Source organism: Nicotiana tabacum, chromosome 5, assembly GCF_000715075.1.
Source record: "Nicotiana tabacum cultivar K326 chromosome 5, ASM71507v2, whole genome shotgun sequence".
Taxonomy (NCBI): Eukaryota; Viridiplantae; Streptophyta; class Magnoliopsida; order Solanales; family Solanaceae; genus Nicotiana; species Nicotiana tabacum.
Genome location: NC_134084.1, coordinates 105,598,712 through 105,612,258, shown reverse-complemented (window position 1 = coordinate 105,612,258; position 13,547 = coordinate 105,598,712).

Genomic DNA, 13,547 nt, shown 5'->3' with positions numbered 1-13,547 from the left:
TTGTTCTTATCTTTTGGTTGGTCAGTATTTTTGGTTGAACTCCCAGCAAACTGTAAGTTTTATATTAGTTAAGATATATATTTTAGAGGTGCCATAAATAGTTTTGTTAATATGATTAAAATTCAAATGTTACCTTTGCATCAACTTGATCATTTGGACTGTTTATCTCCTGCAAAATAGTCTTGACTGAATCCTTTATTAGGTCTCAAAGGCTACCTAGTTCTTTAAATACATCTTTCCTAAAATCTTCAAGCTTTTCATCGACCTACATAATTAAAAAAAAATACATACTTAACTTCAGAAATATGTCTTAAAATACATTAAAAACATATACACTATTATATATACATCACAATGCTTTTTAGGACTACATGTTACCTTCTCAACACCTCTTATTAACTTTCTTATTTTACGAAGAATAAACTCTTTTTCCTCTTTTCCAATTGATTCTTTGGGTTCCAATGGAGGAGCATCAACTTTTGGATTCTCAGAAACATGTTCAACCTCTTCAATTATGTACTCAACTTTATCAGGCAAAGACATCACTGAAAGCTCTTCAGGTGATTCATTTATGTTGGTGAACTGAATGATGAAAAAAATAAATTAGCTTGTTTAAGGCAGAATATGTATACAAATTGTAGATATTTTGTAGATAAATTGTATTATCATAAATAAAGACCATTTACCTTCATCCATTCAGGCTTGATCATTTTGTCTTCAATTGCAGCTAACCAAATCTGACCCTTAGTAGCTGATCAGTTTAGTATGTAAGGGATTGAATTAGAAATCTTTATAGCTATATCAATGTTGACGGAGGAGCAACACTCATACAACCATACTTGCATGGCTAGTGGGAATCCTCGAATGAGATAACAATGAACGAAAGGATTTAGCCTGTGCCTAACTGATTCAATCAACTGTCTATAAGACTGAATACCCCATGGAAATGACTCGTATTGATCGGATTCCACCAAATAAAACCTAAAATGATCTACCAACCCAATATGGTCTCTCTCTGAAGGACAAATGAAGAATTCTATGAAATATAGAATACATAACTTTACTGCATCCTCATAATTGACCCAGCTTTTGTTGGTTACTATCTGTTTTAGGTATGTCTTCTCCACTTTTACCTTGTTTGGAAAGTAACTTCTCATTATCTTACTGACATAATTAGGAGTGTAACCAAAGTCTGTCACCTCAGTATGACATCTAAGACCAGTTATTACTGCAAACTCTCTCAATCCAAAATTTAACCTCTCACCTTTTAACTCAACTGAAAAATAGGAAGCATCGGATGATTCAATTCATACTTCATAAGAAGATGAATAGCTTGATTTTGTATGCATAAATTGGGAAATGACAGTAAATAACCAAAGCATGTCTTCTTGAACAACTTCAAACTATTTGGAGACAAAAGCGCTTTAATTTGGCTAGGAATACTAGGGTCACATAATGTCTGGAATCTAAGCATCCCATAATCAACATTATGGGATGCAAAAAAAATGTTCATTCTGCAAAATTCAACAAATGTAATCTAACATTAATATAGTAATTTAAAAAAATAGATACGTTTGTATTTTATCTACAAAATAACTTCAAAAATATACAATATAACAACAATGTTAAACAGATCAACAAATCTACAATTAATCTTCAACATTAAGACAAATAATCTCACATTAATTCAGTGCCTAAAAAACATAGAGACATTTGCAATTTATATACAACATTTCTACAAAAATCTACAAAGCAAAAAAAAAACATAGATTATGTAGATTTTTAACAACTAAAACAGGTGAAATAAGTAGTGAAGAAATTACTAAATTCTTACCTTCACCAATGAGTATTTTCAAACATTTTTAGGAGATTTAACACTAGTTTTTTTTTTTGAATTTTTCTTCTTTTTGGGAGTTTTTGAACTGGGAGCCACCTTAGCTTTCTTTCCAGGTTTACTGATAGGCACATCTTCTACAAAATCATCATCGAACACTATCTCTTTTTGTTTCTTATCCGCTTGTTTGATTGGCCTCGAAGATTCTCCAGTATCGAAATCATGTTTTTATTTAGTTCTAGCTTCAGCCCTGATTTGACATGGAGAAACACTATGCTTCATATCTACAATTCCATATGCAGATTTTCCTTGCTTTTGGGGTGAATGTGGTGATAATACACCCAAATCGAAAGAAGGTATATCAACTTCTAGAGTGTTTTTAGGGTTGTGCTTTGAAGCTTTGTTCTTCTCCATTGAGAAAATTTGAAGCTGAAGGTAAATGTGTGTATGAACTTTGAAGATTTGACTTCAATTTTGACTGGTTGTAGAAGAAAAACCTTGATTTTGGACGTTAATGGTAGAGGGTTATAATTGTTTTTCTGGTTTTAGCAGAGGGAATAATGGTTTGAAATGTGGGTGTGGGGTGATACATGGGTGAGGGTGTGGATTTGGGAGAGAGAAACGTGGACGGGTGGGAATTTGGAGGAATATATGGTACCATTAATTTAGGAGTAATATAAGGTACAATTAATGTACAGTTTAAACACCTTATGGTATAGAATTTGTAATTAGATATACTAAATGTAATTATATCAAACCTTAAACATTGTAGGTAATATAATTTCTTATATGGCATAGGTATGTAAAAATTCCATTTTCTATTAGGTTCTACTTTCTAGTGTAAACGGGCAGCATTAGCCCAAAACATTTCAACTTACAAATCTTCCCCACTTGGCCATTGATTTTGGCTTATTTCTTTTCCAAAAAAAATTGAAACACAATTTTTGAAAAAGAATTGCATTATTTTTTTAAATTTCCAAAAACTGATTAAGGGCACTTTTTTGGTGAAATTGTTTCTTCCACTCACTAAACTTAAACGTTTTTTCCAAATAAGATGCATGTCCAAATATAACTCTGCCGCGCCTCTTTTTCTCGTGAAAGCGGGCTTTGACATGTGAAAACTCTTTTAAGGAAGGTATTAAAAGAGAAGAATCGTCACCTAACGATTTTTAAGGTGCATTATGGCACCGATTTGGAAATAACTCTGTTTGACTAGTCCATATCACCAAAGAATGGGTAATGGCTCAAGTTACTTCGAAGCGAAGGTGTTAGGCACTCTTCGAAGTCCACAACTGTAGGTCCCGACCGAATTTTAAATTATGTGGATTATGTAATCAGGCTAGGTGTTCAAATAGACAATGGAAAATGTAGAAGTCAAAGAGTCTTATCATAACACATGAGAATTGGTATAAATCCTTAATTATTACAAGGATACAACTACACTGGTCTATGTTAAATAACTAAGTGTAAATAACCAGTATATAAAAAAAAGGGAGGAGAGGGGGGATCCTAAGTTTTTTAGCCTAAAGGATCACCCCGTACAACATAAATAATACTTCGCAACTCTCTTAATATAGGGGTTGCTCATATTCTTCAGTAGGCACAGACTATCATCTCCTGCTACCCAATTACTATGTTGAAGTTGTTACTTAAATGTGCTCCAATTCAATTCTAAATCGTGCCTTATGCTTGCACTACCCGTCCCATGCCTATGTCCAGGAGGCTTTGGACCTCTATTTGGGCAGTTCTAGACTTCACCTAGGTTGCTCAAAATGATAAAACTAATCGCGCATTCAAAACAGATAGACTGCACATAATAGCAAAGAGTGGCTCATATTAGCCTCCATACGTAAATAACAAATGCACGCGGGCGGTTTAGGCAATACATAATTTCAGAATCGAGAGTTAGAGTCCTATAGGCATGGTTTCTAGGTGATTCTGAATTCAGTATTGTATATGCATATTGTTCTAAATGGATTAGGCGAGGAGGCAGTAAGCTGTTTGCAGGCTCAGGATCATTAGCACTGATTTTATAAATAGACGTCTTAGGCGGGTGACACTATCCTATAGCCATGATTTCTACACAATTCTGATTTTTAAATATCGTATAGGCAGCGGTGTTATTCCAAATTAACTAATTTGCATATTACAAGGTGTTATAAAAACCTATAGACATGATTTCTAAATTGTTTGCACAATGGGCAGTGAAAGCTATTAGAAAACTCGGAATTACCAGCGTTTGGCTCTATAGACATGCTTTCTAGGCAAATGACAGTATTTTATAGGCATGATTCCTAATAGTTGGTATTTGAACTTGCTGTTATCGTATTTATTCCTATATGCATGCTATCTAGGTGGAAGTGTAATAAAGCGTCAGAAGCAGTTGATTAAGAGATTAGTGTCCTATAGTCATGATATCTCGATGGATAGTACATCGAAAGTAATAAAAACAATTTAATCAATTAATTATTTGAAGTCCAATAGACATGATATCTAGGTTAGCAAAAGCATATAATATAAATCCTATGGGCATGTTGTCTAAACGCACAGTAATAACATGGAAATCAAGTATGGAGATTAATAGCATGTTTGAGATAGTGTACGAATATTAGACAAATTAGGTGAGGTGTGTACAATTCCTGTAGACATGATTTCTATTAGCAAGCAGAAGTACAACAAGCCAAACAGAATAGCAAATAAAATACATGGACCCTATAGGCATGTTCTCTACCCTTTATGCACGAATAAAACACACCCATTCCCCAATTTTACTAACGCCCCAATTATTCTTTATTACAAGTTACATGACCAAAATAGAATAATACAAACTCAAAGATGGCAAAAATACAGACTGAAACAAGTACAAACCCCCATCAAACAGTACAAGCCCGCTATAAAGTAACCTAGTGAATTTCTGGGCCTTCAACAGCCTCACCAACCAACAGACCCATATCTTAGGCTCATAAAGACAGTAGAATCTTCCTGAATCCAATGCCCAGGTCCAATAACACATATGGCCCAACACCAGGCCCAACGAATAACTTACTTAGCCAAATGTATGCCAAACTTAACCATACTGGTGATAGGCCACTCGTGGAATTAATTAAATAAATTTTCACACTTACCTCCCAAAGCTGTAGCTAAAAATAGTTCTAGCCAAAGCACATAGACAAGATCACATGAAATACTGACAAGTTTATAAGGCAGGTTCATGCTTGTATTCTCAGAAACAAAGCTAAAGGATCATAGGATGGTGAACTATTCCAAAAGAGTTTCAAAAGTAAAATGATTTAGAATTAGCCTAAAAGAACTTTAGACACAAGATTTAAACATAAAATCTAATATAATAATAGACACGAACAAGTAGAGCATAGCCTTCAAATGAAAGTTTTAACATGAAGGCCTAGTAAAAACAACATAACAGAACATGGTCATGATCGAGCAATTACTTAGTTGAGGATGGGAAAACTTGAACATGCTGAGTATCAGTTACAATACCAGCAAAACTTATGGTAAACATAAGACATGTCAATTTTCAAATCAATAGGACAGACAAACATCAAACCCTGTACTAGTTGACAATATATAGGCGAAAATACTGGTTATGAGATTTTCTCTAAAGGTCTTAACTAATGATGAAGAACACAAGATTGAGAATGTCAAGAAAAGCACATAATAGAGTTACAAATAGCATGGGAATAGGTCATAACTAACATTAGAACTCCAGAAAGATAAAAAGTTGGGCATGAATGTCTTAACAGGAATTAGAACACATTTTGGGCATGCGTTGATTATCACAAGAGTATAGAACAAGGCAAGATTCTTGCTCGAACTAAAAAACATTGATACACATTCGAGCACACACATTAGAGCCAACATACTTAAGAAAAACATAACCAAGGCAGCGAGTAGGCAAGTTTGATTACTAGAAGGTATAGATCCTCAAAAAATAGCTTCAAAGCAGACAATAGCATGTTGGTTCATAAAATCTCAGAGACATAGATATGCAGAGCAGGAATTCAAATGAGAAGAAAAAATGAAATTTCAAGATTTATAGGTACATAACCAGTTACAGATGAACAAGTAAACAAGAGTAATTTCAGCGATACTTCAATGTCAATAGCAAAACGAACATCAGAACCTAGGAATCTCAACGCGTCAGAGTTCCAAAGGGTTTGAATGAACCCTGAGAAGTACTCACACTGAGAAAGGTTCGATAATCGAATTCCAGTGGCCTTGGCTTTTATCCGACCAAAAAATTGAGCCTCAGAGTAGTACAAGAAAGAATAAGAGAACACTAGTAGTTTTTTAGCGATTAAGGTCTGTCCAAAGAGGAGATTGGGGATGGGTTTATATAGTAGCAAAATTAAACACACAAATAAGAAAAAATAATCAATTAAAAAAAAGGGAAAGAATAACATGCAAAATCGATTAGATTAAATTAGGAGGAATTAGGCAAACCCTAGTTTAAAACAAAGAACAAAAATAGTAAAAAATCTCAATCGGACCCATAGGGCCTGGTAGTGAGTGTATCAGGTCAGAAACATGAAGATAAAATAGAATTGGAGTTGAACGAACACCAATAACTCAACTTTCATAAATAATTGAGTACCAAATACTTATAACATCTAAGATATAGTAAGCGTCTCCATGTGTGCAAGAAAGGAAAGGGATCATGGAAGATTTCCATGTGATTATCGAATTGGGAATAGGATTTGAGTGGGGCAGCTTGGGTTTGCAGAAGAGAGGTGATGGTTCGAGAGAGTATAGATGCGGCTGATTTGAGAAGAGTGGTCTTTAGGGTTTCAGGGGTTTGGTTGATTAAAGAGGTTGGGTGAGTGAGGGGTCGTTGATCTTGAGAGATCAACGACCAAGATTTAAAAGATGAACGGGGCGGATCGTTTAAAATGGGTACCGACCGGGTTAACTAAAGGGGTTGTTTGGTTTGGGCTGGGAGATTAGGCTTAGAGGTTTTGGACGTTTGGGCCATTAAATTGGTCCGGAATTGGCTCTAAATTGGGCTACAAATTAAATACACAAACAATTCTAAAAAAATATTTAGAAAAAGTAATTAATAAATAGTAAAAGTATTATTTATATAGTAAGATGCTTTAAAATAATAGTTTAGTATATAAAAATATAAAAATGTTGTTTGGGCACAACTAATATAATAAAATATAATATGCATGGAATATAGGCTACTATTGTAAAATTATGTAAATAGCTTAAAAATACAAATATAATTATATAAAATAAAGTAAAATATTATGAAGCATATATATATATATGAATGAAAATAATAAATTTGGATGATTAAATCCTCAAAAATAATTTAAAGGGGTAACTAATACATATTTAAATAATTTAAATGCAAGAAATTAATTTTAAAGCTTTACAAATTATGAAAAATTATAGAAAATTCTTAATTCTTATACGACTCCTGTAAATTAGGTAATAATGCAAAATATTATTTAGTATGGAGGCAGTGCTTAGCCTCATGAAAGGGATGGAGATAGTACTTAGTCTCATGCAAGGAAAGACAGTGCTTAGCCTTAGTAGTATGGAGGCAGCGCTTAGCCTCATGCAAGGAATGGAGACAGTGCTTAGTCTCATGCAAGGAAAGGCAGGGTTTAGCCTTATGCAATACGGAGACAGTGCTTAGCCTCATACGAGGAATGGAGTAAATACTTAGTCTCATGCAAGAAAAGGCAATGCTTATCCTTATGTAATGACGAGGGCAGTGCTTATCCCTATGCAAGACGAGCAATGATTAAATGCGAGAGGACAAAGTATTTCTTAGCTTGACGTGTTTGCGTTTGGCGACTTCTGTCGATGCGAAGGTAGTGATCTTGTTGTATGTATATATTTGCGGACATTCTTGTTATATCCATTATGTCTGCATCTAAAGAAAAAATCATGAGTTTTGGAGAGGGGGAAGGTTGGTTGGTGCTTCCGCTTCCTTGCTTTGTCTTTGCTCCTGTTTCAAGGTCCTGTTTGAGTCACCCCAGGCAGCGTCTGGCTACTGTAGAAAAATAAAAAATTTCGAAAAACATGCATTTGTGATAAATCATTTATACAAAAATATAGTTGTTTGAAATATGTGATAAGGCCTGAGAGTAAATAATTTTGTCTAATTGGCGACTATGAAACGCTTTTGAGACATTGCAACCTCCTTAACTCAGAATTTTGAGGATCCTCCTCAAAATTCTGCTCCAGTTTAAACGTATACTTCCGGCGATACATTCCCTGGTAATCCTAAACACGATGAGATCTGACAAACTTGAGATCTTGCCCCAGTTTCTGACCATTGGGGGGAATGAATATTTTATTATGATGTGACCGAACCCACGTAGCTGTCTACGTATCCCCTCTTAAACGGGAATCAGGTCAAGCATAGTTCAGTTACATCTATTAGTAAGTGCAAACACAGTCTTAAACATAGTATCTCTTAACTGCGTCCGAATTGATGGGTTTTGGTCAAATCTCTCCATCCATTTCCCGAAGTATAAGTGCTCCTCCTGTTAATACTCAGTGAACCCTGTAAGGACCTTGCCAGTTGGGTGAGAATTTCCTCTTTGCTTCATCCTGATGTGGGAAGATTCGTTTCAGTACCAATTGCTTCGATGTGAATTGCCTTGACCTAACATTTTTATTGAAAGCTCTTGCCATTCTGTTCTGGTAGAGTTCATCGTGACACACTGCGTTCATTCTTTTACCATCAATGAGAGCTAGCTGTTCATACCAATTTCGTACCCATTCCACATCACTGAGCTAAGCTTCTTGTATGATTCTTATGGAAGGAATCTCCACTTTGGTAGGTATAACGACTTCGGTACCATAGACCAGTAAGTAGGGAGTTGCCCTAGTTGACGTGCGAATGGTAGTGCGATACCCGACCAAAGCAAATGGTAGCTTTTGGTGCCATTGCTTGTAGTTGTCCACCATTTTACTCAATATCTTCTTGATGTTCTTGTTGGCAGCCTCTACGGCTGATAAGTAGGGATTTCAACCTATTATTTGCTCTCTTTTACTTGTGTTTGGGCCAAAAATGTGTGAAGGTATTCCCGGAAACTAATGTAATATGCTTCCTTACAAGAATTATTCAAAAGGAGCCAAAGGAGTCATAATCAACTTATAAAGGAGTCAAAACTTGAACAAAAAACAAGACTGGGCCAAAAGATCTGAAATGCGAACCACACAAATATTGTGCGGCCGCAAAAGCCACAACGCGACCACAATAAAAAATATGCAGTCCGCGAAAGGGAGGTTCAGAGATTTGCATTTTCAGGCTAAATGATAAGCGTGTACCGCACTAGAAACGTGTGGCCGCGAAAGTCTCTCTGCGGCCGCGATGGAAACTATGCTAACCGTGATGCATGAAGTTCAGAGAGCTCACAACTTAAGCAAAAGAAAGAAGAGCGGTCCGCGTCACAATTGTGGGGCCGCAGAAGTCCCTTACGCGGACGCGATTGAAATTATGCGGTCCGTAAAACTCAGCTCAACCCAGATCCAGATTTGAAGAATGCGGACTGCGATCAAAATTACTCAGCCGCGAAAGCAAGAATGCGGTCGCGCTCAGAATTACGTGGCCGCACAATCTCCAAAGGGGTATTTTTGTCCGAAAATTTCAGCTTAGTATAAATAGAACTTTTTGTCATTTCTAAGTTATGTAGTGTATTATCTGAGCATGTGAGACGACTGTACATTCCATTTTGGGTAATTTTGTACTAGAATTATCTTTCAACATTAAATTTTCATCTTTTAATCTAGTATTATGAATTTTATCTTCTTTTTATCTTTAATTTCTGTTATTTTCATGAGTAGCTAAACTCATAGCTAGGGTTGTGACCGAATCCTAGTATCGGTATTTGATAGGTATTTGATTTTAGGGCTTGAATGTGAATGGGTTAGTGATATTTAGCCTAGCTCTTGCTAGAACTATAGAATTAATGGTTGCAAACATTGATTCATGCATTTATAACTTAGTCTCTACTTGAGAAAGAGGGAGTAAGTCTAGGAAAACTAGTCTAACAAGGAATTGGGGTGAAATCAAGAAATTGATAGCCCAAATTAAAGGGTTAAACCTAGAGATAGTAATACTCGACTTGAGCTAATATTACTTGAATTGCATGAATACCCATTTGGACGTGAGAAAGCCAAATTGGTCAAAATCACTCAAACTATCGAGAGGTATAGAGTGAGTACCCGGGTATGATAGATATATTACGATCCCAACTAATCACGAGCTTGCCCTAGATTTTACTATCCGTTAGATATCCACCTAGGTAGAACTCACGACCCTAGTCTCTTTAAACATTTGCAAAAAATTTACAATAATATTGTCCTTAGTTTCAATCATTGCAATCTTAGAGTAAAGTTAGAAGTAGAAATCAAACCCAAAACTTGTGGAAGTGTAATTAGACTCAAAGCCCGCATCTAGCTTAGATATAACCTAATTTCAATTATTAACTCTCTGTGGATTCAATCCCGACCTAGCTGGGTTAAAACTGCATCGACCACCCTCGCTACTCAATTGAATGGGATACATCTGCCAATTTTCTGGTGGAGCAATTGAATGAACTTGATGAGTTTCGGTCCATGCTTACTCCAGTTCGTCCTTGTATAAGGACAAGATGAAGTACCTACATGATAAGTATATTCGGAATAGAGAACTCAAAGAAGGTGACCTTGTTCTCTTATTCAACTCTCGGTTACGGATTTTCTGGGAAAGCTAAAGTTAAAGTGGAGCGGTCCCTTTGAAGTGGTACATGTGACTCTTTTTGGTGCTCTAGATTTGAAAAACAAGAATGGTGAGATCTTTAGAGTCAATGGGCACCAAATGAAGCACTACCTTGGCAAGATTGATGATAGCCATGTTGTGGCATTGATCCATTTCAAATGAGTGATGGTAACATGCGTCGTGCTGCGATGTTAAATCAGGCGCTTCTTGGGAGGCAACCCATGTGTTTTTCTCTCTTTTGATTTTCTTTTTAGATTAGGCTTTGTTTTGGACTAACTGATTGTGAAGTGGATGCAGGAAATTGGGTGTGCAGTGCAGAAAATTGACAAGTAAAAAAATTGGCTAAGTAGTGAAATTTCGCAGACCGCACCCAAAATTATGCGTTCCGCACAAGCACTTCATGGCCGCACAAATCTATGCACGATCGTGCAACTGGATGATGGAAATTGTTAACTCTCTGAAGTTAGCCTATCAAAATTCCTTAAGAGTTCGCGGTCGTGTTTAAAATTTCGCGGATTGCACAATTTGTGCGACCGCTGCCAATTTTTCACGGACCACGCCCAAGAGTCTGATGTTGTGCTACAAAAAGGTAAAGAGTGCGGACCACAACAAAATTTTGCAGCCTCACTCAGGTAAGTCGGTGGGGGTTACTAGGTTCAGAGTATAAATATACCTTTTTGGAACTATTCATACTTTACGAGCCCTGACCTCTCAAGCATGCCTAAAGCACTGTGCATTTTTTCTTGCTTTCAATCTCATCTAATTTTTATCAAGTATTCATTTCCTACTACTTTTCACAACTAGTATGTTTATTTCAATGATTTAATTTCATTTTTTTCTTTTCTTTTCTCTTTGTTTTAGTTTTCCTTTTTAGTTAGGGCTAGATTCATGCCATAATGTCAAAATGATGTTTAATCTTTGATTAAAAAAACATTTGGGTAGTGTTTGTATGCATAATGGGGGCTGGGGTTAGTAGCTTTGCATGCTCAATTACCACAAATCACATACAATTAGTGAAAACCCTAGTAACAAGTGTTCATCAATGCCGAACTAATTTCAACTTCGTGGCCCCACACATTTTTGTGCGGTCCGTGATAGGGTATGCGGCCACGTACAAAATTGTGCGGTCCGCGATACCCTAGTTCCAACGCACTGATATTTGCTTAGATTTCACGGCCGCGGTCACTTTTGTGCGGTCTGCGATTGATCTTTCGCGGCCGCACTCAATTTTGTGTGGTCCGCGCTGTCACACCCCGCAATATTACATCGATATTACGTCCAGCAGGATTATATTACGATGATGTTACACTTTGCAGTATTAAATTACGACAATGTTGTATCCTGTAGTATTGTACGTTGAATTTGTCGTAAGGAAATTGACATTAGTCCAAGGAAAAAGATTATTTGGAGATTATAAGGATTATGTTATTTTAAACATAATTCGTGAAGGTGAGAGACGAAGCAAGTCAAAGAAAATGAAATTTTCATCCAAATTTGGTATATTGGGGTAAAATATGGGCCAAGCATTAATACCCGATATTTATGGACTAGTGCCAAACAAGGTACTACATGACCATGATAATAAGGTGTACAAGGTATGTTAAAAGCCAGTAGTATTTTAAGTAAGTTGAGATAATTCTTAATTATGCGGATAATTGGTTAATTATCGGGTAACGGACATTACCTAATTAATTGGGGATATATTGGATAAGAATTAAAAATCATGAGATGGAAGCCCCTCATGTTAATTTAAAATGACTCATAAATCATTGCAAATATGTGGCAACTAAGTTAGCCATGAAAGGGACACCATATTCTTATCATTATTACACAAGTCTTACCATCAAAATCTTAGAAACTCTTTACAATTCAAAGACATTAGAAATTGGTAATCCAAGAACGTTAGACATTTTAAAGCTTTCTACAAAGCTTTCTTTCTCATATCTTGGAAACAAATTACAATGAGAATGTTCGAAATATTGACAATTCAAGCTTCTACAAGATATTAACAACGAGATTTCTTGCATCCAAATTCTCCTACAAAGATTATTATATAGATTTTTCCCTACTCCAGGTATGTTAAGACTATCCCTTCTTTCTTTTTGGTATGATCTATAAGACATGAACGAAATGAGAAAATGCACAAATTCCATAAATGACTCTGTTCATAGAAATACTAGAGATGTCGATGTTCTTGATTCCCTATGTGTCATATTATTCTATCATCTGTTCATGGGTCTCAAAAATACGTAAGTTGGTAAAATTTATTTCATGATATTAGATAGAGGCATGATGGTCTTATGATGCACCAAGAGATTTTATTAACGTATTTCATATGCATTTCATGCATTTATACATTCACATTAACTCATGACCAGATGGCGTTATATACGCGTATATATACATATATATATATATATATATATATATATATGGGATATGGGAAAGGTTATGTCATTATATACGCACCACCACCTGATCAGTTGGCATACATTGATAATTTTGCCCACAGTGGCCGAGATGATATGATGGGATGACCTCAGAGGCTTGATGATGTTATGAATACATGTACCTATGCACGATATGACATTTATACGTATATGCATGACATTTAAATATTAAAGGATTTCACAGAGCTATTCATATTTACATGTCGAGTCTTTTACTCCATGTTTCTCTCATGTCTATTGTCTACTGATTTTCATTCCTTACATACTCGGTACATTATTTGTACTGACGTCCCTTTTTCCTGGGGACGCTGCGTTTCATGCCTGTAGGTCCCGATAGACAGATCGAGAGTCCTCCAAGTAGGCTATCAGCTCAAAGGAAGATGTTGGTGCACTCCATTTGATCCGGAGTTGCTTGTTTGGTTAGTATGATTTAGATGTGTATTGTTTGGTATGGCGGGACTCTATCCTGGACTTTACGATATTATGTATTCTTAGAGGCTTGTAGACAGATATCATGTATACG